Raw genomic sequence first — 22,370 nt, forward strand, 5'->3', positions numbered from 1 at the left:
ATCACTATATTGAAAATAAAATCATTTTCCCTACCTTTGTTGGCTGGTGACTTTATTTTTTTGTGCTTTTAACTATGTATCCAGGGCCTTCTTGTCCTTTGACTGTTTTTCTCTCCGTCTTCACTTTCTGCCTTGCATCCATCTTTGGCGATAACTTAATATTCAATTTTTCTGCTTTCTTTTCAAAATCTACGTTTTCATGTCTTATCTTTCCTTCTGTCTCTCTCTTCTTCCATCCCTATTTCCATGGTCTGACATCTCTTTCCTTCCTTTTCTCCCTCCCTCCTTCTTTCCTTTTCCCTGGTCTTGCATCTGTCTCCTTCCCTCCCCCCTTGCCCTGGCATCTCTCCCTCCCCCTCTATGGTCTGATATCTCCTTTCCTTCCCTCCCTCCCATGAACTTGGCATCTCTTGTTCCTCTCCTCTCCCTTGTCTTCCTTCTCCTTCCTTCCTTCTCTTTCCCTAGTTGGGTGCAGCAGCAACAAAAGCAGCATTTCCCTTCCCCCTTTCCTGTGCAGGAGAGGCATTTCTCTTCCCCTTCCCTCCCTCTCCCTTTCCCTATGCAGCAGCAGCAGAAGCAGCATTTCCCTCCCCCCCTTTCCTGTGCAGGAGAGGCATTTCTCTTCCCCCTTCCCTCCCTCTCCCTTTCCCTGTGCAGTAGTAGCAGCATTTCCCTAGGGTCCTCCTTTCCATATGCAGCAGAGCATTTCTCTTTCCCCTCCCCTTCGGTTCCCTTCCTTGTGTAGCAGCAGCGTGTCTTGCCGACTCCCAATCGATCGCTCCGTTCAAAGCTGCGGGTGGCGGCTCCTCGCGAGATCCGCGCCTGTGTCAGAAGCCTCTCTGATGTTGTGACGTCAGAGAGGCTTCCGATGCAGGAGTGGATAGCGCAAGGAGCCGCCACCCGCGGCTTTGTACGGATCGATCGACTTGAGCCGGCCAGACACGCTGCTGCTCCACAAGGGAAGGGGGAAGAGAAATGCGCGAGGAGCCGCCGCCGCTTTACAGTTGATCATCGCGTCCAGACCGCAGGCCGCAAAATAGCACCTGGAGAGCCACATGCGGCCCGTGGGCCACATGTTTGAGACCGCTGATTTACATTGTTTTGTTTTATGGATCGTACTATGTTGATGACATTTATTTTAGTCATGTATTATATGTTTTAAACTTACAAAGAGCACAAGCTCAAAATTTGAGATGGAAGGAATATAAATAAAGCTTTTCATATACACTCCTTGTTTGAACTGTCTTGATTTTTCCTCAGGCTACGTCAAATATTTTTTCAAGTACTATCGAAGACTGCCCCATTACTCATGTAGAGATCAAAGAGAGAAAACATGATTATGCTAGTTATATTCCCAACCAAATGCCTAAAATTGCAGACTACTAATAGCTAAAAGCTACTGGTTGCAAACAATGATATACGAGTCTACTCCCCTCCCCCCATGAATTTAACCAGAGATTACTCTGTACTATAATTACCTGTGCCACTTTTTGTATCTTTATAAAATATTACCACAAATCCTACAGAAATCTCACATGGATTTGAAACCCTGATATTTCACCTGCTCAAGAACATTTCTTTTTTTAAAAATAGATTTTATTGTATTTTTAAAGTTAACAATAAAAGCACATATACATATTTACAAGCAATATATGATAATTACATACCTATATAGATAATTACTTAAATATGCAATCAAGCTGCAAACTATGCAAAAAAAGAGATATAAACTTAAAAGCAGTTACAGAAATTATCAAAGGGTGCCCAAGCTTTACGAAAGTGTGCCATCATACAAGATTTTATAGCGATAATGCTTTCATATTTTTGTACACAGCACACATAACTCCACCACTCACTAAAATTAAGCTTAGTATTATCCTTCCAGAACATTTCTAAATGTGCACACATTGGGGCTCATTTTCAAAACAGAAAGACATCCAAAAAAAATGGCATAAAGTGGCACCTAAGTCGTTTTTCTCACCAAAATGTCCAAGTTGCCATTTTCAAAATATACTTTCTAGACGTTCTGCTAGACCTTTTGTCTGCAATGTGTCTAAATATCAAGGGAGAAGGCATGCTATGGGTAGGATTTTGGAAGGCTTAGCACTTGGATGTTTTCCAGCGATGATCAAAGTTCTTACAAAATTTCCAGGGCACAGTTTGGATGTTCGGGGTTAGACCTGTTTTTAAAACAAATAAGGACTAAAAAGGTGCTCAGATGACCACAGGAGGGATAAAGGCAAAGCCTCCTTACTTCCCCAGTGATCACTAACCCCTTCCCACCACTCAAAGATGTGAAAGAAGCAGTACATTCCAGCCTGTATTACAGCTTCAGATGACCACAAAGACACAGCTCAGAAAAGCAGAGGGGCCCTCTAGTCTATGGGGTACTGCAGTGAACGTCACATTAAAAAGTCCACGGTACACAAGGCACCATAACCAGCTGAGCTGATGGGGATTCCTCTGCTGCAATCAGTTGATGGGAAGCCTACAGGTTTTTAAAAATCATTATTTGGGTGGTGGGAAGGGGTTGTGACCACTGGGGGAATAAGGGGAGGGGTCATGCCTTAAATCCTCCAGTGGTCTTCTTGCAGGTTTGGGCACCTTTGTGGAACTTAGACGCAACTCAATCAGGTCAAAGTGCTGGTGTCTTAAGTTCCCTCTAGGAAAGTTTTGATTACGGCTGGGGTACGTCCAGATTGAAGCCCACCCGATTCCCGCCCATAACACACCTCCCAACATGCTCTTTTGCTCTGGATGCACAGCAGCATAGAAGTGCTGCTGCACATCCAGAAAATTGGTCTTGTTTATTGGCACTTGGACGTCCTTGCTATTAGGGTGTCCAAGTGCTGACTCAGGCTAGTTTCTGGACGTTTCAAACTTTTGATTATGAGCCCTCTACTGTACAAGCATACGCTGGCATGCAGTATGCATATTTTTAGATGCAACTTAATTTTAGGAGAGTCCCTGTATGCACCAAAATAGTTTTTAGGTGTTATTTTCAATAAGGTTTCATAAAAACATCTCCTAGGCATGATGAAGCAGATCAAATCCATGATTATTTGAACTTTAATCACTGGTAGTATTAATAATGTACGATAATTTGTGATTAACTTACTGACTTGATAAACAATCATTATACCTTACCAAAATAAGAAGGAAAACAAATAACTTTATTTCGCTGCAACCAATTGTTTTAATGACTGGAAAATGAGAATGGGTAATTAAGATAAACAAATTGACACAGCTACAGACTGTTGGCAGGTGTGAATAATTTGTATAGCCCTTATCAATCAAATTATATCCGTGTTGCACAAAATAGGTCTTATTGTTTAGATGAATGTGTGCATAACTCTTAGCATTAGCAAATGGATGTTATTCAAAGCTTCTGCGTTTGAAGAGATTATCTGAGCACTAAATCTCACTACCCACCAAATCCTGGCTCAACCGTTGTTTTTTTTTTTTGAAGGTCACATTCTCTTGATCTCATAGCAATGCTCATAGGAGTAGCGGTAGGTTATAGGGATAGTCTGGGACCACTGCTCAGGCAATGGGCCTGATGGGCCACCGCGGAGCAGACCGCTGGGCGAGATGGACCTCTGGTCTGCCTCAGCGGAGGCATCTTCTTATGTTCTTATGTTCATTTTTTAGATGCTGCCTTTTTCGCCATAAATGAGTCAAAGTGGTTTGCAACAATAAATTAAAATTTAATCACAATAATAATAACAAAACAGTACAAACTCCTCCCCCCCAAAAAACAAAATCATGATCCCTGATATGATCCCTTTATTGTCAGTAACATAAAAACATTCAGTGACTCAACCCTGCATGCGTTTCGGTACTCGGGGTACCTTTCTCAGGAGTCTTCAAATTTGTTGTTGTTGGAATAAATGGGATACCTATGTGGGATCCCTACGAGGGTCAAGATAAGGAAACTGGGTCGTTAGGGCTTAGACAGGGGGTGGGTAAGCAGAGTGGGCAGACTTGATGGGCTGTAGCCCTTTTCTGCCGTCATCTTCTATGTTTCTATGTTAAGTACCAAATGGTTGTGTTTTAAAGGTACGTTTTGAAAAAAAACATCGCCACTCTTATAGAAGATTTAGATTTAGACTGTATGCTCCTGGTTTTGATTTCCTGCCAAGGATCAAACTCAGTAAAGCCCATCAACAGTGAGCCAGAAAATTTCATTGCACTGTTTTATTGTGAGCCTGCCTAAATCTTCTCTATAAGAGAGGCAATGTTTTTTTCAAAACGTACCTTTAAAGCACAACCGTTTGGTTCTTAAACAACAAATTTCAAGACTCCTGAGAAAGATGCCCTGAGTACCAGGGCAGGCAGGCTTTCTCGTTGACACTGCACGGTGGCTGCCAGAAGATTTTAAATTATAGTGACCGGGGAAGGCAGATGGGGGAGTCATTGTGCCACATTGTGAGCGTTCCCTCTAGCTGCAAGGTTTATGGTAAAAAGGACTGGAGTTTTTTTTTAATGTCAGTGACTGACTTTATTCTTCAATCTTGTGCTGAATAGTGTATATTTTACTCTACCGGCCTCAGACCCACCACTCCACCGCCTAGCAAGAATTTCAAGCGGGAAGAATTACATGGCTCTTCATCATCGGCCCCCAGCATTTCTTTTTCCATTTAATCCAATAAATTATTTTAAGATTCAATAAATAAATATATTTCACTGAAACTTTAAATTATATGGTTCTATGTGTGTGGATGTGAGCAGTTGGAGTACTTGGAGAGTCTCTACAGTTGTTGGCGGAGTAGGCTGGAATCATTCCCCTGACGCAGCTCAGCGAAACGGAGGTTTCCCCGTCGGGAAAGAGTGGCTGCGGGGCCAGACAGGCTTGCACTTTTTGGATGCATGGATGACAGCCTGGACACCATCTGCAGCTAAGTGTGTGTTTGTGTTTTCCTGCTCACCATTAACTGTGTTTGAGACTCATATATGTGCTGCTTGCTTTACTCACATTCTTTGAAGTTTTGTAATTTGGTGTGCTAGAGGTTTTTTTTTGAGGTGGTTCCTACAAGGGCTACTCTAGTGCTTCTCACTGCTGAGTGAACTGATACATTTTGGACCTTGCTTAATAGTTGTTTATAAGTGGAGTTTTTTGCCATATGAAGATGAGCTGAGGCTTTTTCTCCACTTTTTTCTCTTTCTTTTTTTCTTGTTTTTTGTGTGTTAAGTGAATGAGTGGGTCTTTGTATGAGTGCAGTGGGTAGACCTGGTAGTGTCCAGGTAGGTCCCTCCTATGGTTTCCAATAGGGCATAATTTATTAGTTTTAGGAGTTCTGTATGTCCTTCCTGAGATTTTTTGGGGGTTGTAACCCCCCCCCCCCATTATACAGAAACCTTAACTTTTCCTAAAAAAATAGGTAAAAAGTTAAGTTTTCTCTATAATGTGGGGGGTTACACCCCCCACACCTCCCCAACACAGCAGCGCGAACACTATTAAGTAAAGTGTGTGTGTGTGGGGGGGGTTTCCCCCCACACCCCCCATCAGAGCCCCTTAAAATAAGCTTTTAGAGTGGCACGCTGAAGTCTTGTGCTCAGTTGTCCGTTCTGAAATGTCGGCATGCGTTTGTCTCACGCGCCTTTGTCCCGTCACCATTTTTTTAGGGGTTTAAAAAGTCCTCCTCAAATTCTATTTACACTGAGCTAATACACAAGGCTTATTTAAATAGACACATCGCCCTGGATCCTGCACGGTGAAGGCTTTAGTTGTTAAGAATAAAACATAAGCCGCCTTTTATGGAACAAAGCCTTTTAAAACACAATCGTGTTTATCAGTTCAGCGACCGAAGCATGCATCTAATGTGCTTTTCTCGGTGGCTTTGAAAGGAACTATGGTGGGCTCTTATTGCCCTTCCTCAGTACAGTGGGCGCTTTGCAGTAACTTTAAAGCACTGGGTAGCAAATACAGAAATGGGATATAGTGTTTTGGGAGGGAAACTTTTGCCCAATCCTGTTTGTGAATATCTATCCCAACGCACAGTGGTTGTTTATCCTCCGTGATACACTTTCAATCTTAAGGTCGACATTAGCAAATAAAATGCTGATTTGGAATATTGTTGGATTGTTGATTTAATCATGCATTGATAATGAAAGTGACTATGCAGCAGCCATAATAACGAAACCATTCTTTGAGCTATTGGCACGCTGGTGTAGTATTGACTTCCAAGTAACTGCCTCAAGGTGGTTGGAATGGTGGCAAATTGTGTTGCCAGTGTCTAATCACAAAGGAATGCAACCTGCATGGAGTGGAGGGCATGGCATGGCTCTGGCTGCCTTGTTGAGCAGGCTGGATGAACCATTCAGGTCTTTTATCTGCTGTTATTTACTTTGTAATTGTAATAAAGTGCCTTAAGTTTCCAAACTCTATCAGGAATGAGATGCAAAAAAAAAAAAAAAAAGGGGCAGGACTAGCTAAAATTCTTCCTCCATCTTTGCAAATAGTGTACAGTACTGTGAGCGAGTCATCAATAATTGTACAGTGATTCACCAATAATTCATTTATTATGGCAGATGCTTCCCTGTCATCTCTGGTCTGTGGACATCTCACTATGGTAGTCATAAACCTCTGCATTAGCCAACATGAATCTCGATCTCTCCCCTCCCTCTCCTATGTGATTACTAATAAAATAATTTTTAGAAAAGGGGTGGGGGGGAAAAAAAATCACATCAATATACTGTGGGCTCCTTTTATCAAGCAGCGATAGAGCGTTTTACCGCAGGCCGGTGAGGAAAATGCTCTGATGCTCACAGGAATCGAATGAGAGTAGGATCATTTACCTCACCGGCTTGCGGTGAAATGCTCTAACACTGCTTGATAAAAGGAGCCCTGTATTTGTAATGCATTAGAATGGCATCTGTTCTCAGCTTTGTTTAACATTTCCCGAAGTACTGTATTTGGTTTTATTTTCTCAGATGATGCTTAAATACTAGATTTAATGCTTCCAAATTCCTGCCAGTTGGTCTTGCCTGGATTTACTTTACACAGACCTCAGCTGGGTAAAGCACCCAAGTACACAGTGTTCTGTGAGACCTTTCAAGTTGCTACATGTAGGTGCCGGAATGAGGTTTTGTAATTTATGGTGGAACAGAATGGATCAATTTAGAGGTTTATGAGTAATCATGAGATAGTACTAGCTTTTTTTTTTATTTTAAAGCTAAGAACTAATCATGGTGCTTTAATAATTAAAACTATTTTACTTTTTTTTTTTTTTCTTCTAAAGCAGGGGTGTCCAATGTCGGTCCTTGAGGGCCGCAGTCCAGTCGGATTTTCAGGATTTCCCCAATGAATATACATGAGGTCTATTTGCATGCACTGCTTTCATTGTATGCTAATAGAACTCATGCATATTCATTGGGGAAATCCTGAAAACCCGACTGGATTGCGACCCTCGAGGACCGACATTGGACACCCCTGTTCTAAAGCGAATATCAGTCAGTATTCGGCCACCAATTGTCAGTGGGGATTTTTCTTTTCCCAAATCTTTACCGTCACTGGCTAAATTAGCCCTGTATAGATATGACATGAGTACGTACCTGTAGCTGCTTATTATGAACACACTTTTTTCCCTCAATATTTATTTTAAGGCTTATCTCTTCTCTTTAATAATTTATTGTTCTTCGCTCTCTACCCTCGGAGCTTCGGTCTATACGAGTGCACAGCACTTAGCCCGGAGTCAATGGATGAATCCCCTACCTTTGTCACGGATAAGACAGGGTGCAAATGTAATAGAACATGAACATAATCTAATATATACTGGGGCTGAGTATTGGAACATTTTTCATTTTCAGATGCATTTCGTTTTGGGTATACTCTGCATTATTAGTGCACACAGGGGTCCTTTTACGATGGTGCTCTAACTGTTTTAGCGCGTGCCAAAAGCTAACATAGAAACATAGAAGATGACGGCTGAAAAGGGCCAAAGCCCATCAAGTCTGCCCACTCTAATGACCCGCCCCCTTGATTTTGCCCCCTAGAGATCCCACATGTGTATCCCATTTCCTTTTAAAATCTGGCATGCTGCTGGCCTCAATCAACTGAAGTGGAAGTTCATTCCAGTGATCAACCACCCTTTCAGTGAAGAAATACTTCCTGGTGTCGCCATGAAATTTCCCACCCCTGATTTTCAGCGGGTGCCCTCTTGTGGCCGAGGGTCCTTTAAGAAAGACGATATCATCTTCCACCTCGATACGGCCCGTGATATATTTAAACGTTTCAATCATGTCTCATCTCTCTCTACGTTCCTCAAGTGAGTATAGCTGTAATCTATTCAGCCTTTCCTCATACGGGAGATCTTTGAGACCCGAGACCATAGACTATAATGGATGCATTAGCGTGTAGCGTGTGGTAATATTTAGCGTACGCTAATACGGCTAGCGTGCCTTAGTAAAAGAAGGGGGCAGTTCTTTAAACAGCATGCAGTATTCAAATACTGTACACTTTTTGGCCTTATAAGAAAGTATGGGTTGTGGACTTTGACATTTACATTTGCACTCTGTTGTTTCCAGGATGCAGAGGGAAACTTATTTTTTCCCTGACATGGCTATCATCTCCTAAGTTAGCATCTCACAATGCAGGAACCCCTGTCTAAAAGAAATCTCCTGCGGCTCAGTAACTACTGAACTAAAGGCACTTCTTCCATCTTCCCAAGGTGGTGGGTTCCAATCCCTAGTATGGTCAGAAACCCCAGCACATATTCCTATTATTTTTTAGTGACATTCTGCCATCTAAGTGCATATTGATGATGTCACAATGATATCAAATTTGTGCATCAGACACCTCCACTTGCCCTGAACCACAGCCATTGTGATTAAGGATTCTCTTATTTTCTTAGCTTTTTAGGAATGAGGTTTAGTTTGCTATATAAATTTCATGTGCTTTGCTTGAGTAATGCAGTATTAAACATATTTTTATTTTATTATCAAAGAGGAGCTCTCTTTACCCCAAAAAAATAGGTTTAGTATGCAAAATATATATTTTTTGCATGTGCTTTGCTAAAGTAATGCATTATTAAACATCTTTTGATGTTAATATCAAACTGGAATCCTCATTACCCCCCTAAAAAATAGAAGATTTAGTATGCAATGTACTGTATTTTTTGCTGCATAAGACACATTTTTTTTCTATCCAAATGTGGGTGGAAATGTTGGTGCATCTTATGCAGCGAAGACGACTCCCCAGCACCTTTTTAACATCCCCTTGCCCTCCTGCCGGGCGTACTGCCAGGGGAGGGCAGGAATTCCCTACTGTTGCCACTGCCCCTCAGTTGATCATGGCAGGGGGATTCCATTGCCGTGATCAGCTGACTGCAAGGGATCCCTCGGCAATTCTCTCTAACCGGCACTTGTGACTTGGGCGCTGGTTAGAGAATCAGGGCATTTAGGTAGGACTAGGCACCTGTCCCTTAGGGCAGATGCGATTCTGTATAGGACGCCGGTGTGCAATTTTCAGCCACTTCTTAGGCGGCTGCTGAAACTGGCATCCTATACAGAATTTCCTCTAATTGTTTAACAAGCTAGTCAGTGCCGATAATTGGCAATTAACACCTAATAATTGATGGTAGTTGGCAATAATTAGAAGTTATGTACACAACATTCTAAGGGCTAGATTCACAAAGCAAACCGATCGTGCACTGATTGGTTTGCGACCCCTTAGTGACCAAATTTCCCTCCAGCCCGATTCACTTACCTCTCTGCCAACCATCCTCCGATCCACGTATGCAAATGAGGGGAGGGACATTCAAAAGTAGGGAAGGCAGCGATTCACAACACAAAATTCTCAATCTGACTGGGCTGGCCGATCAACTCAAGAAGCGACTGCTGGGTACCAGTCATACACCTCTCTGTCGACTCTCCTGCTCCATTGCCACCTTGCACTCTGCCCTGCTCTCTGCTGCCCCGATCTCGCTGCCTGTTTCAGGGGCTGCAGAAGCCCTTGGGGCAGGGGGGAGAGAGTGCCTGTTGGCTCCCTGACAATTTGAAATAGTTCCTCTCGCTGCCCAGACTGATCTCTGTTGCCTTCCCTGCAGTGCGAGCCCACGGGCTTAAAGCAGGGCTACACGCCGCAGTGCAGGCCCGCTTTAAACCCACGGGCTCGCACTGCAGGGAAGGAGGGAAGAGGCTGCTGCCGCCGCCAGAGATAACAGGAGCAGGAGAGTCAGGGCCTGGAAAAAAAAACCCAGTTAAAAAAAAAAAAAAAAAAAAAAGGACACAAAATGCATGCACAGACCATCTGCAAGGAAAGCAGATGGTCTGCGCATGCGCGGGGATCAAACACCAGCGATCCGGGCAGGCAGATGGGGCGTTCCTCCGATCGCCCCCATCTGCATATTTAAGTTTGCAGAATTCGTCGGACCTGCCTAGATCAGGCAGGTTGGTGAATCTAGCCCTAAGTTCATTCTTTAAAGTGGTACATGCAAATTCTAGTGTGTGAATCTTAAAAGAGGGTGTGGCCGGGGAGGATTGTGGGTATTCCTAAAAGTTAGGCACACGGTTATAGAATATACACGATCTGCATACAGCTTAAGTGCAGGTACATTTTCACTGGCCTAAATGAGCGCACCTAAATATTAGCCATGCGTACGAGCGCTACGTGAGATTTTATATATGGTGAGTGCATTTTATAGAATCATGCTAAATGCTGTTCCGGTCTGATCCAATTTTTTAGGTGCCATATATAGAATTTGGGGATTAGTGCATATTCCAGCACCTGCCTTTGGATGTTTAGGAAACCTGGTGTAAATCCTGGTATGCAACTTTGGCATACAACCCCCAGATTCCATAACACCATGTGTAATTCTTTGGAACGCCCCTGACCTATTCAAGCCCCTCCCATGACTATGTCCTCTTCTGTGTTGTGCCCAAGAGGATTTGGATGCGGATCTTTATAGAATCGTGCATAGCCAAATCCACACTCAAATTCAAATTAGATGATAAATGTCTGCCGTCATGTCTGCCGTCATGTTCTATGTTTCTATGTTTAATATGAATGATACCATTACAGGCAGCATGGAAGAACATTCATAAAATTTGATACATTCTCAACACAATTTGAATGTATCAACACAATTTGAATGTATCAGATTTGATACATTCTCAACACAATACAAATTAAATACTAATTGGCATGCTTTAGAACATTCATATCTAATATAATAAAATGCTAGGCCGCGCATGCGCACTCCCATTGCGTGCGTCCGTTTTCCGTGAGATGTAGGGCACCTCAGGTAGAAGTGCGCATGCGCGCGAAACACTCTCTCTCCTCCCCCAAGGCGGATGTCAGACACGGCGGCTGACTTCCCCGAGGCGGATGTCGGACGCGGCAGCTGTCGGCCGTGCTGTTCTTCGGTCTGCCCTGCTCCTTGCCTTACTATATTTTTAAGTTGAAAGACGAGGCAGAGGCTCCTCTCAGGATCCCCACCTGCGTCGGAAGTCCGATGCAGTCGGGGATCTTGAGAAGAGCCGCCGCCGCCATGTCTTTCAACTTAAAAATATACTAAGGCAAGGAGAACGATCTTCAAAATGGCCGCAACTATAAAGTTAACATCCTGCTGTCGTGGACTATACCTTCCCTCTCTGCACATACTAACAACAAACATTCCGCTTCAGAACTTCCCCCGGGGTCTTTTTAAAAGTCCAAACACTCTCCTTTTCACTCTCAGGAGGTGAGATGGGAAAGGAAGAGTTATAACACAGTCTGGAGCATTCCCAATGTAGCCGAGGCTGAAAGGGTTCACCAGGCACGTTGCCATTTGCGATGTAATACAGGAGAGGATAAGCAGTGATGCGGTAGGTTGGTTATGGTTTGATATTTTGTATTTTGCTTATGAGGATATGCTAAGGGTTATTTTACAGCTGCTTTAAATTGTTAATGAGGCCAGTGACTAGACCGTGCAGGGGGAGCAGGAAGAAGGTGATGATGGACAGGGGGGAGGTAAAACAAAGGGGCTGATGCTGGATAAGGTGAGCAGTGATGGAGTGGTGGAGGACACAGGGGAGGTAAAAGGAAGGGATAATGGACGGGGAGCAGGCAAGGGGTGGTTGTGGACAGCCAAGGAAAATAACCCCCCAAAAAACACAGAAAGCGGCTAAGGAGAGAGAAAAAGAAGACAGACACACACACACATATATTCTAGCACCCGTTAATGTAACGGGCTATAAGACTAGTAACATAAATATGATGCTAACTGTTCATACAATACAATGGATGCTGCCATTTTGATGTCAATGCCCCAGAGAGAGGAGGGAAGGTATGTCAGGGACATGGGGTGGGCCTCTAGGCCACGATGGGGGGGTCTCTGGATTTGCCTCAGAGAGGGGGGAGTGGTGTTGGGGTTGTGCCTGCCAGGGGAGAGGAGATTGGTGTTGGTGGTGTTTCTATGTCCAAGTTTCCAAGTTTATTAAAAAGTTTGTTATACCGCTTATATAAATTTCTAGGCGGTGTACAATAATAGTAAAAAATGGGGAAATCGTTAAAAAGTTACACCAAACAAAAGACCACTGAAGACAAAAAAGTAAACTCCATACAAAAGGGGAAAAGGGAAGAACTACAATATTTAAAATAAGATAAAGTACATTTAGAAGGGAAAAAACAATAGGAAGGGAAAGACTGACAATTGTTTAGTCCTAAAAAGGACTGTTTTATTCAAAAGCATCCTCAAACAAAAAAGTTTTGAGTGTAGCTTTAAATTGTTTAATAGAAGGTTCCGTCCGCAAATAGGAAGGCAATGAGTTCCAAAGAGTAGGAGCAATAACAGCGAAATTATTGGATCTCAAAGTGTTGATCGATTTGAGTGATGGGACAACTAAAAAATTCTGCGATGTGGAACGAAGAGATCTAGTTGGGAGATAAGGAGTAAGAAGTTGGTCGATAAATGCTGGTTGATTGAATGATTTGGTAGCAAAAGTTAATAGTAAGATTTTATAGTTAATTCGATGTTCAACTGGTAACCAGGGAGTATCAATCAGAAGAGGTGAAACATGGTCATATTTTTTAGCACCATAAATAATTTTAACAGCAGTGTTTTGTATTATCTGTAAGCGTCGTATTTCCTTTCTGGTGATACCCTTATAGAGGGAGTTACAGTAATCTATACAGGCGATGACTAAAGAATGGATTAGTGTATTTAATGAGGAGGGGTCTAAGAGTTTGGAAAGAGAGCGAATCATTCTGAGGCGGTGGAAACATTTCTGAACCACCGTACTGATGTGATCGTGGAAAGAAAATTTAGAGTCAAAGGTTACTCCTAAGAGTTTCAGAGTGGGAACCATGTTAATTGGAAAAGATTCGAATTTCAAAGGGGCCTGGAGAGTTAGCTCTTCTTTAAGAGGGAAAATCATTAATTTGGATTTATCAATGTTAAGTGATAACATATTTGCGTCGAGCCATGATGTGATTTTCTCGAGTTTTTGATTGATTGAGGCGACTGTGGAGGGAGGGGATGCTGCGGGGGTCAGTCTAGGGGTTCCATTGGACCACCAGGGACATTTTGGCAAGGGTAGGAGGGCAGGAGAGGGTTGTTTGATTGTTTTGCTTTAAAATGCCAGCTTTCCTGTCTGTGCTTGAGCCAACCAGTGCTCAGACACTGACAGGAAAATAACACAGAACAATAAGCAGCAAATTACTGCTGCAATTTTAATATAGCATGAATTTGTATTTTTCAGTGCTCTAATCTAATCTAATTCTTAATTTTAAGTCCTCTTTTACTAAGGTGCGCTAACCGATTAGGGCACGCTAATCGAATTAGCGCGTGCTAAATGCTAATGTGTGCATGTTAGTCTATGGATGCGTTAGCGTTTGCTAATCCAATTAGCGCGCATTAGTAAAAGAGGGGGTTAGTCTTATATACAGAATCATCTCCTAAATATAGGAGCTCAATTCAGTTTACATGATTAGATCACAAAGACAAATCCATTAACATTCATTGGAGCTATTGCCTAAAAAGCAATGAAGCATAGTGGCTTTTAAGGTTCTGCAAAAGATCTGAAGAGATAAACACAATCTAATTTGACTTTCTAATCTGATCTTCATTGACATGTTCAAAATCACTCCAACATCTGGATTCGTGGTAGAGTTTTCTCTACCGCAAATCTCTCGTGCACAGGCCCACTAATGTTTTACTGGAGATCTTGAAGACAAAGTTTTATTTTATTTTTCTTTCCAGCTTATGATTTATCTTTAATCTTATCTATTGTTTTGCCTTTTGTCTTTGTTTTGTTCTATTTCTATCATTTAAATTGCTCCAGAATTCTACTGTTCAACGGCTCCCCCTTCTGCTTCTATTCCTTTCTCTCCTCTCTTCTACCTTCCAAAGTATTTAGATCAATGCTGTCTTGTTAAAATGTTTATTTTATTTTTATTTTTCCTCTAACTCTACTTTTCACTTCTCTATTACCCTCCAGGTACTTTAGTTAGATTGTGAGCCTTCGGGACAGTAAGGGAATTTTTCAAGTACCTTTCTTATTTCTAATCTTAATGTATATTTTCTGTAAACCGCTTAGAACCTAACGGATGTAGCGGTATATAAGAAATAAATTACATTACATTACATTACATCTTTAATCAGAACTCTGCTCAGGTTCAATCCTGACAGAATCAAAGTGCAGGCAGGGCAGCATGACTGCAGGCATCTTAATGAAACACACCTATAAGGAGCCATAAACTTTGATTAAGTGAATCAATATACAGTGGAACCTTGGTTTACGAGCATACACTTCCCCCTCCCCATTCGCGGTTTCGGTAATCGCGATATCACATATTCGCGATTTTTTGGGGAGGGGGGAAAAAAGGAAAAAAAAACATCTTTAAAGTCTCCCCCCCAGCATCCTGGCCTTACCTGGTGGTCTAACGGGCTTTCGGGGGAGTTCCCGTTGTAGTCTCGAGAGACTACGGGAACTCACAGCAGCCATTTAATAATGGCTATCTGCATGTGGCAGGAGCGTAGGAAGATCGTTCCTGCCCCGAAAGCCCGCTAGACCACCAGGTAGGGCCAGGAAGGTGGGAGGGAGGCGGGGGTGGGTCAGAGTCAGATATTCACGGTTTTTCGCCATTCGCGGTCCAGCTCTGCCCCTATCCCCCGTGAATCCAGAGGGAGAAGTGTAATTCGTTTCAGAAGCATGCTCGTAAACTAAATTACTCATATATCAAAGTGAGTTTCCCCATAGGAAGTAAGAGAAAATCACTTAATTACATCTCCCCCCGCCACCTCCCATGGCCACCAGCACTACCCCACCCCACCCCATCACATCCCCAAAAGATTTCCCCACCCCCGAGGCCACTGGTGCGCTTCCACATCCCCCACCCGCAAATGACGCTCCCCCGTGAACTAGCATCGCCTCCCCTTGCAAACGCCTGCCCCTCCTGCGCGAACCAGCATCCCATGCATGCCCACACACCCAAACTGAAGCCTTACCCCCATCTGGTACTGGCCCGCAGCACCAACCCACAGGAGGTGCCGGTGCCCGAAGATCGTGCTACTTGCCAGACTGGGCCTTAAGCATCTGCGCATGCTCAAGGTCTTCTGGCTCTCGTTCTCTACGAGAATCTCGGAGAGAGGCAGGAGCCAGAAAGCCTTGGGAATGCACAGATGCTCAGGGCCCAGTCCGGCAAGTAGCACGATCTTCGGGCACCGGCACCTCCTGTGGGTTGGTGCTGCGTGCCGGTGCCAGATGGGGGTAAGACTTCAGTTTGGGCAGGCGAAAAATGCCAATTTGCGCATGGGTGGGGGGGCATTCACGAGGGGGGGTGATGCCGGTTCACGGGCGGGGAGACTCGCAAATTGAGTCAATGCTCAGTTTGTGAGTCACGATGTGCAAAAATGTTTTACTCGTCTTGCAAAACACTCGCAAACCGCGTTGCTCGCAAACCGAGGTTTGACAGTATCAATCTTGCAGAGCAGTGGTTCTTAAACCTGTCCTGGGGAACCCCCCAGCCAGTCAGGTTTTCAAGATATCCCTAATGAATATGCACAAGGCACATCTGCATATAACAGAGGTGACAGGCATGCAAATCTGCCTCATGCATATTCATTAGGGATATCTGAAAACTCAACTGACTGGGTTCCCCCAGGCCAGGTTTAAGAACCATTGCTGCAGAGAAATTAAAAAAAAAGGTCACTGTGATATGACAGCTGCTGATTTTTTTTTTTTTTACCTGTATATGCTTCAATCTCTTTGCATCCTTTTGCCTCTTCAAACTTGCCCCCATCTTCCAAATTTACAGCACACAACATTTTAGAAAGGACAGCAGACACTCAAACTGTTTAAAACATTAAAAACAATTAGTGACCTATATATAACCTTAAACCCACTTTTACATTTGTTGAGGATTTTGTTTTCAATTCCAAAATACTAAAAAGGGCACCACAGGGCTGTTCCACAACAGATTGTATGGAGAACCAGCATTAATCCTCTCCTATTTACAGGAAATCCTATAGCTGCTGTTTCCAAGTACCTATAAGCTGTGCTTACAACAAATCACATCTGACAGCATTAAGCCCATCTATCCATCAGAAAAAAGAAACATGGCTGTAGAGAGCAATTTTCCTAAAGCTACAGTAAATATGCAATCAGTTATTCATAGCAGGCACATAGAAGGTTGCAGTGGGTCTGTTTTCACATGTGGTCTATAAATTACTAGGGTTTGCTTTATATTTCTTATTCTGTTTAAGTGTTAAAGAGCAGATAATGGTTAAAACAACTTTCAAAACCAAAAGCAGGCCAATCATATAAAAAAACAATTTAATATCTTTAAAAAACATCTACAAATATCAAATTTGCATGCATGTTGTCATTTACATGTCTATCCCCTAGATCAGTGGTTCCCAAACCTGTCCTGGGGGACCCCCAGCCAGTCAGGTTTTCAAGATATCCCTAATGAATATGCATGAGAGAGATTTGCATACCTGTCACTTCCATTATATGCAAATCTCTCTCATGCATATTCATTAGGGATATCTTGAAAACCTGACTGGCTGGGGGTCCCCCAGGACAGGTTTGGGAACCACTGCCCTAAATGAATTCCAACTAAAATATACATAATACTAGTCAACAAGCATTTTGCTACTGGAGTTCTGTCACCTGTACTTTAACAAGGGCCGCACGCTGACCCTAAATCTGAAAACAGTTTTTGTCTATCGCATTGGGGTACTGCTGTCCTCGGTTCACACTCCAAACTATGCCTATGCTCTTAATACACTGTAGTAAAATGTCCTCAGTTAAATGGAATAGATGAGAGTAGTCTACTGGTTATAGCGCTGGGCTGACAGAGAGAATCCCAGTTCAAATCCCACTACAATTCCTTGTGATGTTGGGCAAGTCACTTAATCCTCAATTGCCTCAGATACAAACATTAGATTGTAAGCATTCCAGCAACAGGGAAATTACCTGTTTTATATGAATGTAACAGGAAGGGGTAAAACGCGGACCTGACGGACCTCGCGGATCTAAACCCGCACGTCCTTAAAAACTTGAGGTCCGTGCCGCTTGTAGTTAGGTTTCTGGCTCTGACAGACCTCGGTGACAATTTAGCGCTGACGGATCCGTCTCAGCATAGGGAGGGAAAAGTATTAGGATCCGTCAGCGCTAAAATGTCACCGAGGTCTGTCGGAGCCAGACTCTAAAACAAATCCTTTAAACTGGTTTCCTGCAGCCCCAGTAAATCGGCTCTGACAGACCTCGATGACATTGTAGCGCTGACGGATCCTAATACTTTTCCCTCCCTATGCTGAGACGGATCCGTCAGCGCTAAATTGTCACCGAGGTCTGTCAGAGCCAGAAACTTAACTACAAGCGGCACGGACCTCAGATTTTTAAGGACGTGCGGGTTTAGATCCGCCAGGTCCGCGTTTTATCCCTTCCTGAATGTAACTCAGCTTGATCTACTACTGACAAAAGGTGTGAGATCATTTATTTTCATGGATATAAGGATCTTATGATCTTCTACCTCCCATGCACTTTGCTCAATGCAGAAATCTGTCCCAAGCATGTTTGAACTCTGCCATATTAAGACCCAGGAAACTGTATTGACAAAACAATTTGAACAGGTGTTGCAAAAACAATTACGTGGTTTAAGGAAAAAAAAAAGTTACAAACCCCCCTCCCCCCCCCAGTGATAACAGAAAATACATTTACAGGGTACAGAAAGAACAAGGACAATTTCCATTGCTGGTTCATATTGTTCCTGGTCAGACTTTGCTGCTGTCCTGGTGGCAGAATGCAAATTATTCTGCTGCTATTTCTCCTGTGCTCTCCCAGATTTTTTACTACCACTAAATAAGTATGTACTGAATTGATTCAGTTCAGTCCTGAATATTGCCCTTAACACATGTATTGGTATGAGGTGCTACCCAAAAGTTTGGGGAATTAAATTGTAAAAAAAATAAAATAAAATAGCTTACTGAAACTCCTAAGGCTCCTTTTACGAAGGTGCGCTAGCGTTTTTAGCATGCGCTACAAAGTCACGTGCGCTGACCCCGCGCTACGCGGAAAATACTAACACCAGCTCTATGGAGGCATTAGCGTGTAGCGCACACTAAAACTGCTAGCGCACCTTCGTAAAATGAGCCCCTAGTTTCCACTGTCTCCTTCGACATAGTCCCCTTGAGAATGCATACAGCGATCCCAGTGTTTTTCCCATGTGTCCGTGCTTCTATGGAAGTCATCTTGGGTGAGTGCCTTGAGGACCTCCTGCGATTCCGCCTGGATCTCTTCAATCGTGTTAAAACGGCGCCCTTTCAGTCGTAATTTCATTTTGGGGAATAGGAAAAAAAAAATCACAGGGAGCAAGGTCAGGCGAACAGGGAGGGTGCGTAACACTGTAATGTTTCTGGATATTCGGAATTGTGTGAGCAGGCGCGTTGTCATGGTGGAGCAACCAATGCGTCTCATGTTCAACTCATCCGACAAAAATGACTGTCCTACGATCTCACAAACATCGTGGATAGTTTGCCTACGATCTGAAAGGACAGTCTCACAAACTTTTGCTATGGTTTCCGGTGTTGTGCTTGTTGATGGTCGTCCGGAACGATCATTGGCGTGGACAGATGTTCGTCTGTCCTTGAAGTGTTTGTACCAAAGAAAGGTTTTGCTTTGGCTCATGGCGTTAACTCCAAAGGCTTCCTGGAGCATACGATGGGTTTCTGCAGCAGTTTTTTTTAAAGTTTGAAACAAAATTTGATGCAGATATTCTTTGCTCGGTAAAATCTGCCGAGCCACTAAAACACAACCTTACAAAATCACACATGACAAAACAACGCGACCACTCAGCTGCACGCCCATTGGCACACTGATTCACAAAGCATACACTTCTCCTTCCATATTCGCTGTGATAGGGGATTAACAGAACCGCAAATACAGAAAAACCGTGAATAACTTTTTCATATGTTATTCGCTGTTTTCTATTAAAAACCATCGTGAATATGGTGAAACCGTGAATAACATGGTGGGAGACCTGGCCTGTTCCTGAAGGAGAGGCAAAACACGGTGGACAAAGTGCTGGGAATCGGCGATTTTCTCTGTAAACGCTTGGAATCAGCGATTTCTCTATGCAAGCTGATGTAATTTGGGGGGAGGAGCCAGCAAGCTAAAACCCGCGAATAATCGAAACCGCAAATGCTGAAACCGCGAATACGGAGGGAGAAGTGTACTGCTAGACACCTCTAGTGGCGGAAGGCATACTATATCCAGTTTGCGCACACTGTTCACATTCCCTGAACTTTTGGGCAGCGCCTCGTATTCAGCAGAATAAGGATTTAAATTTTGATTATGAATAATCTGGGGCTCTACTGTGTTAAATATCCTGCCGAAATAAACACTTTTGATCTCTGATTTCATGTTGCTTCTTTTATTATTTGTTTTGTTAAAGCTCAATGTCCATTATTCATATTCAGTATTTGTATTCAGCCAAACACTAAGGGCTCCTTTTACGAAACCGCGTTAGCGGTTTAACGCGCGTAATAGCTCACGCTAAACTGCCGGCCGCGCTAGCCGCTACCGCCTCCTCTTGAGTAGTTTTTCGGCTAACGCAGGGGTTAGCGCGTGATAAAAAGCCACGTGCGATAAAGCCGCTAACGCAGCTTCGTAAAAGGAGCCCTAAAATATGTTATTCAGCACCGTTCTGCACTCAACATTTCTCTTTGTATTAGGATTTTGCAAGGGAAGGTATGATGTCGCTGTCAGATAAAACACTGGTTATCAAAGTTCTGAGCTCCAATCCCAGCTGTGCTATGGTAAAAATATTGTAGACATTTTGGAGATTTAACTGTGGCTCTATTTATTCAGTTGCAATGAACTGATAAGAACATAAGAGCTGCCGCTGCTGGGTCAGACCAGTGGTCCATCATGGCCAGCAGTCCGCTCATGCGGCGGCCCTTTGGTCAAAGAGCAGCGCGCCAACCGAGACTAGCCTTACCAGCGCACGCTCTTGCTCACCAGGAACTTGTCTAACTTAGTCTTGAATCCTTGGAGGGTGTTTTCCCCTATGACAGACTTCGGAAGAGCGTTCCAGTTGTCTACCACTCTCTGGGTGAAGAAGAACTTCCTTACGTTCATATGGAATCTATCCCCTTTCAATAGATTTCCTTGAGTAGATGCTCTGGGGAAGGGGTAAAACACGGACCTCACGGACCTGACAGACCTCGCGGATCTAAACCCGTACTGCCTTAAAAATCTGAGGTCCGTGTCGGTCCGTGTCCGTGGCGCTTGTAGTTGCTGTTGCTGACAGACCTTGATGAGATTTTTGCACTGACGGATCCGTCTCAGCATAGGGAGGGAAAAGTGTTAGGATCCGTCAGCGCTAAAAATCTCTTCGAGGTCTGTCAGAGCCAGAGGCTAGTGCTGGAGTTTGGAGACTTCTTTTCCATAACGCACGTCCAAAACCTATGTCCCCGCTCTCTTGGCTTCTGCTCTGCCGCTCCAGCACTAGTCTCTGGCTCTGACGGACTTCGAAGAGATTTTTAGCGCTGACGGATCCTAACACTTTTCCCTCCCTATGCTGAGACGGATCCGTCAGCGCTAAAAATCTCATCAAGGTCTGTCAGCAACAGCAACTACAAGCGCCACGGACACGGACCGACACGGACCTCAGATTTTTAAGGTGGTACGGGTTTAGATCCGCGAGGTCCGTCAGGTCCGTGAGGTCTGCGTTTTACCCCTTCCCTTGGGCAAGCAGCACCGCTTGCAAAATTACAGTTCCCGTTGCCTTTCTTACCCACGTTGCTTGCTTGTCTTATACTCTCTGTCGATCGGGGTGGGGCCCGAGTTGCCGATCGGGGGGGGGGGGGGGGCGCATTGCCGATCGATGCTGGAGGGGCCCATCGCCGTTTGAAAAAAACAATGTTGATGCCCTCCTTCATCGGGCCCCCCTGACCATTTCGGGCCCTAGGCACGTGCCTACTTGGCCTATTGGTTAATCCTGCCCTGGATCCAGGTGGAAATCACAGGGGCCTATGTTGAGCAACTTCCTAGACAGTGTCTACTGAGGGGCAATTGCTTTCGTGTTTAGCACCCCCAAATAATTTAAAAGAGTCATCACTTAGGGTGCAAATTGTAATTATAACCTCTTCTATTATATCTGCAAAACCCAAAAAAAAAACCTCGCATGATTTTAGGATGAAATCCTTCTCAGATAAACTGATCTGTTCCTGTGTGAGAGAAACCTGTTAGAGACGTTACCTCCGGGTCTGCAGCACAAGGAGCTCAGGCGGCTGAGGCGGGATCTGTCCTCGCGCCACCAAAGTCTATCTATCCCGTATCACAGTCTTCCTCTTCTTGCCTCGAGCCGCGTTCTACCGGTCTGGAAGCCTAGCGCGCGACTCACAGAGCGAGCGCCGAAACCCAACCCGCCGTCGTGCGCGCGCCAACCCCTAACTCCCAGGAAGATGCGAACGCTGCCCCGGCTCCCAGGATCGGGCGCTAGGCTCGTGCCAGGGCACGCGGAGCCGCCCAGAGCTCAGGTGAGGACAAACCCCCCCGAGTGGGCGTGGCTTCTACCTGCATTCCACGGTAGGAATGGGGGAGCTTTCACTTTCGTTCCATGGATACCGCCGCAGCCCGCAGTATTTTTGCATGTGTGTTAAAAAGCCTGTCCCGACCCAAGAAAATAATAAAACCATATTCAGCACCCAGTAAAACAAACATAAAAATTACAATAAAAGTGTACGTCTTGCACGACTACAAATTTCTTACTATGTCTAGCTCAGTGGTCTCCAACTCCAACCCTTTGCAGGGCCACATTTTGCATTTGTAGGTACTTGGAGGGCCTCAGAAAAAAATAAAGAAATGACAATTTTGCATGCAGTAGAACTCTTTATAGTTTATAAATCTTTCCTTTTGGTTAAGTCTTAATAATAATGTTG

General features: G+C 43.9%; 1 protein-coding gene across 5 annotated transcripts in view; it reads right to left on the reverse strand.

Annotated features, from left to right (window-relative positions):
* GRAMD2A (GRAM domain containing 2A) overlaps positions 1-21,937 on the reverse strand; it is a 66,020-nt gene extending 44,083 nt beyond the window's left edge. For all 5 annotated transcript variants that reach the window (XR_004536987.1, XM_033920638.1, XM_033920636.1 and 2 more), the window contains exons 1-2: positions 21,688-21,937; positions 16,169-16,273 (exon numbers count right to left, since the gene is read on the reverse strand). The gene's annotated coding sequence lies outside the window, so the exon portion shown is untranslated. The remainder of the gene's footprint in view (positions 1-16,168; positions 16,274-21,687) is intronic.
* Positions 21,938-22,370: the final 433 nt, after the last annotated feature.

Source organism: Geotrypetes seraphini, chromosome 14 (genome assembly GCF_902459505.1).
Source record: "Geotrypetes seraphini chromosome 14, aGeoSer1.1, whole genome shotgun sequence".
Classification (NCBI taxonomy): Eukaryota; Metazoa; Chordata; class Amphibia; order Gymnophiona; family Dermophiidae; genus Geotrypetes; species Geotrypetes seraphini.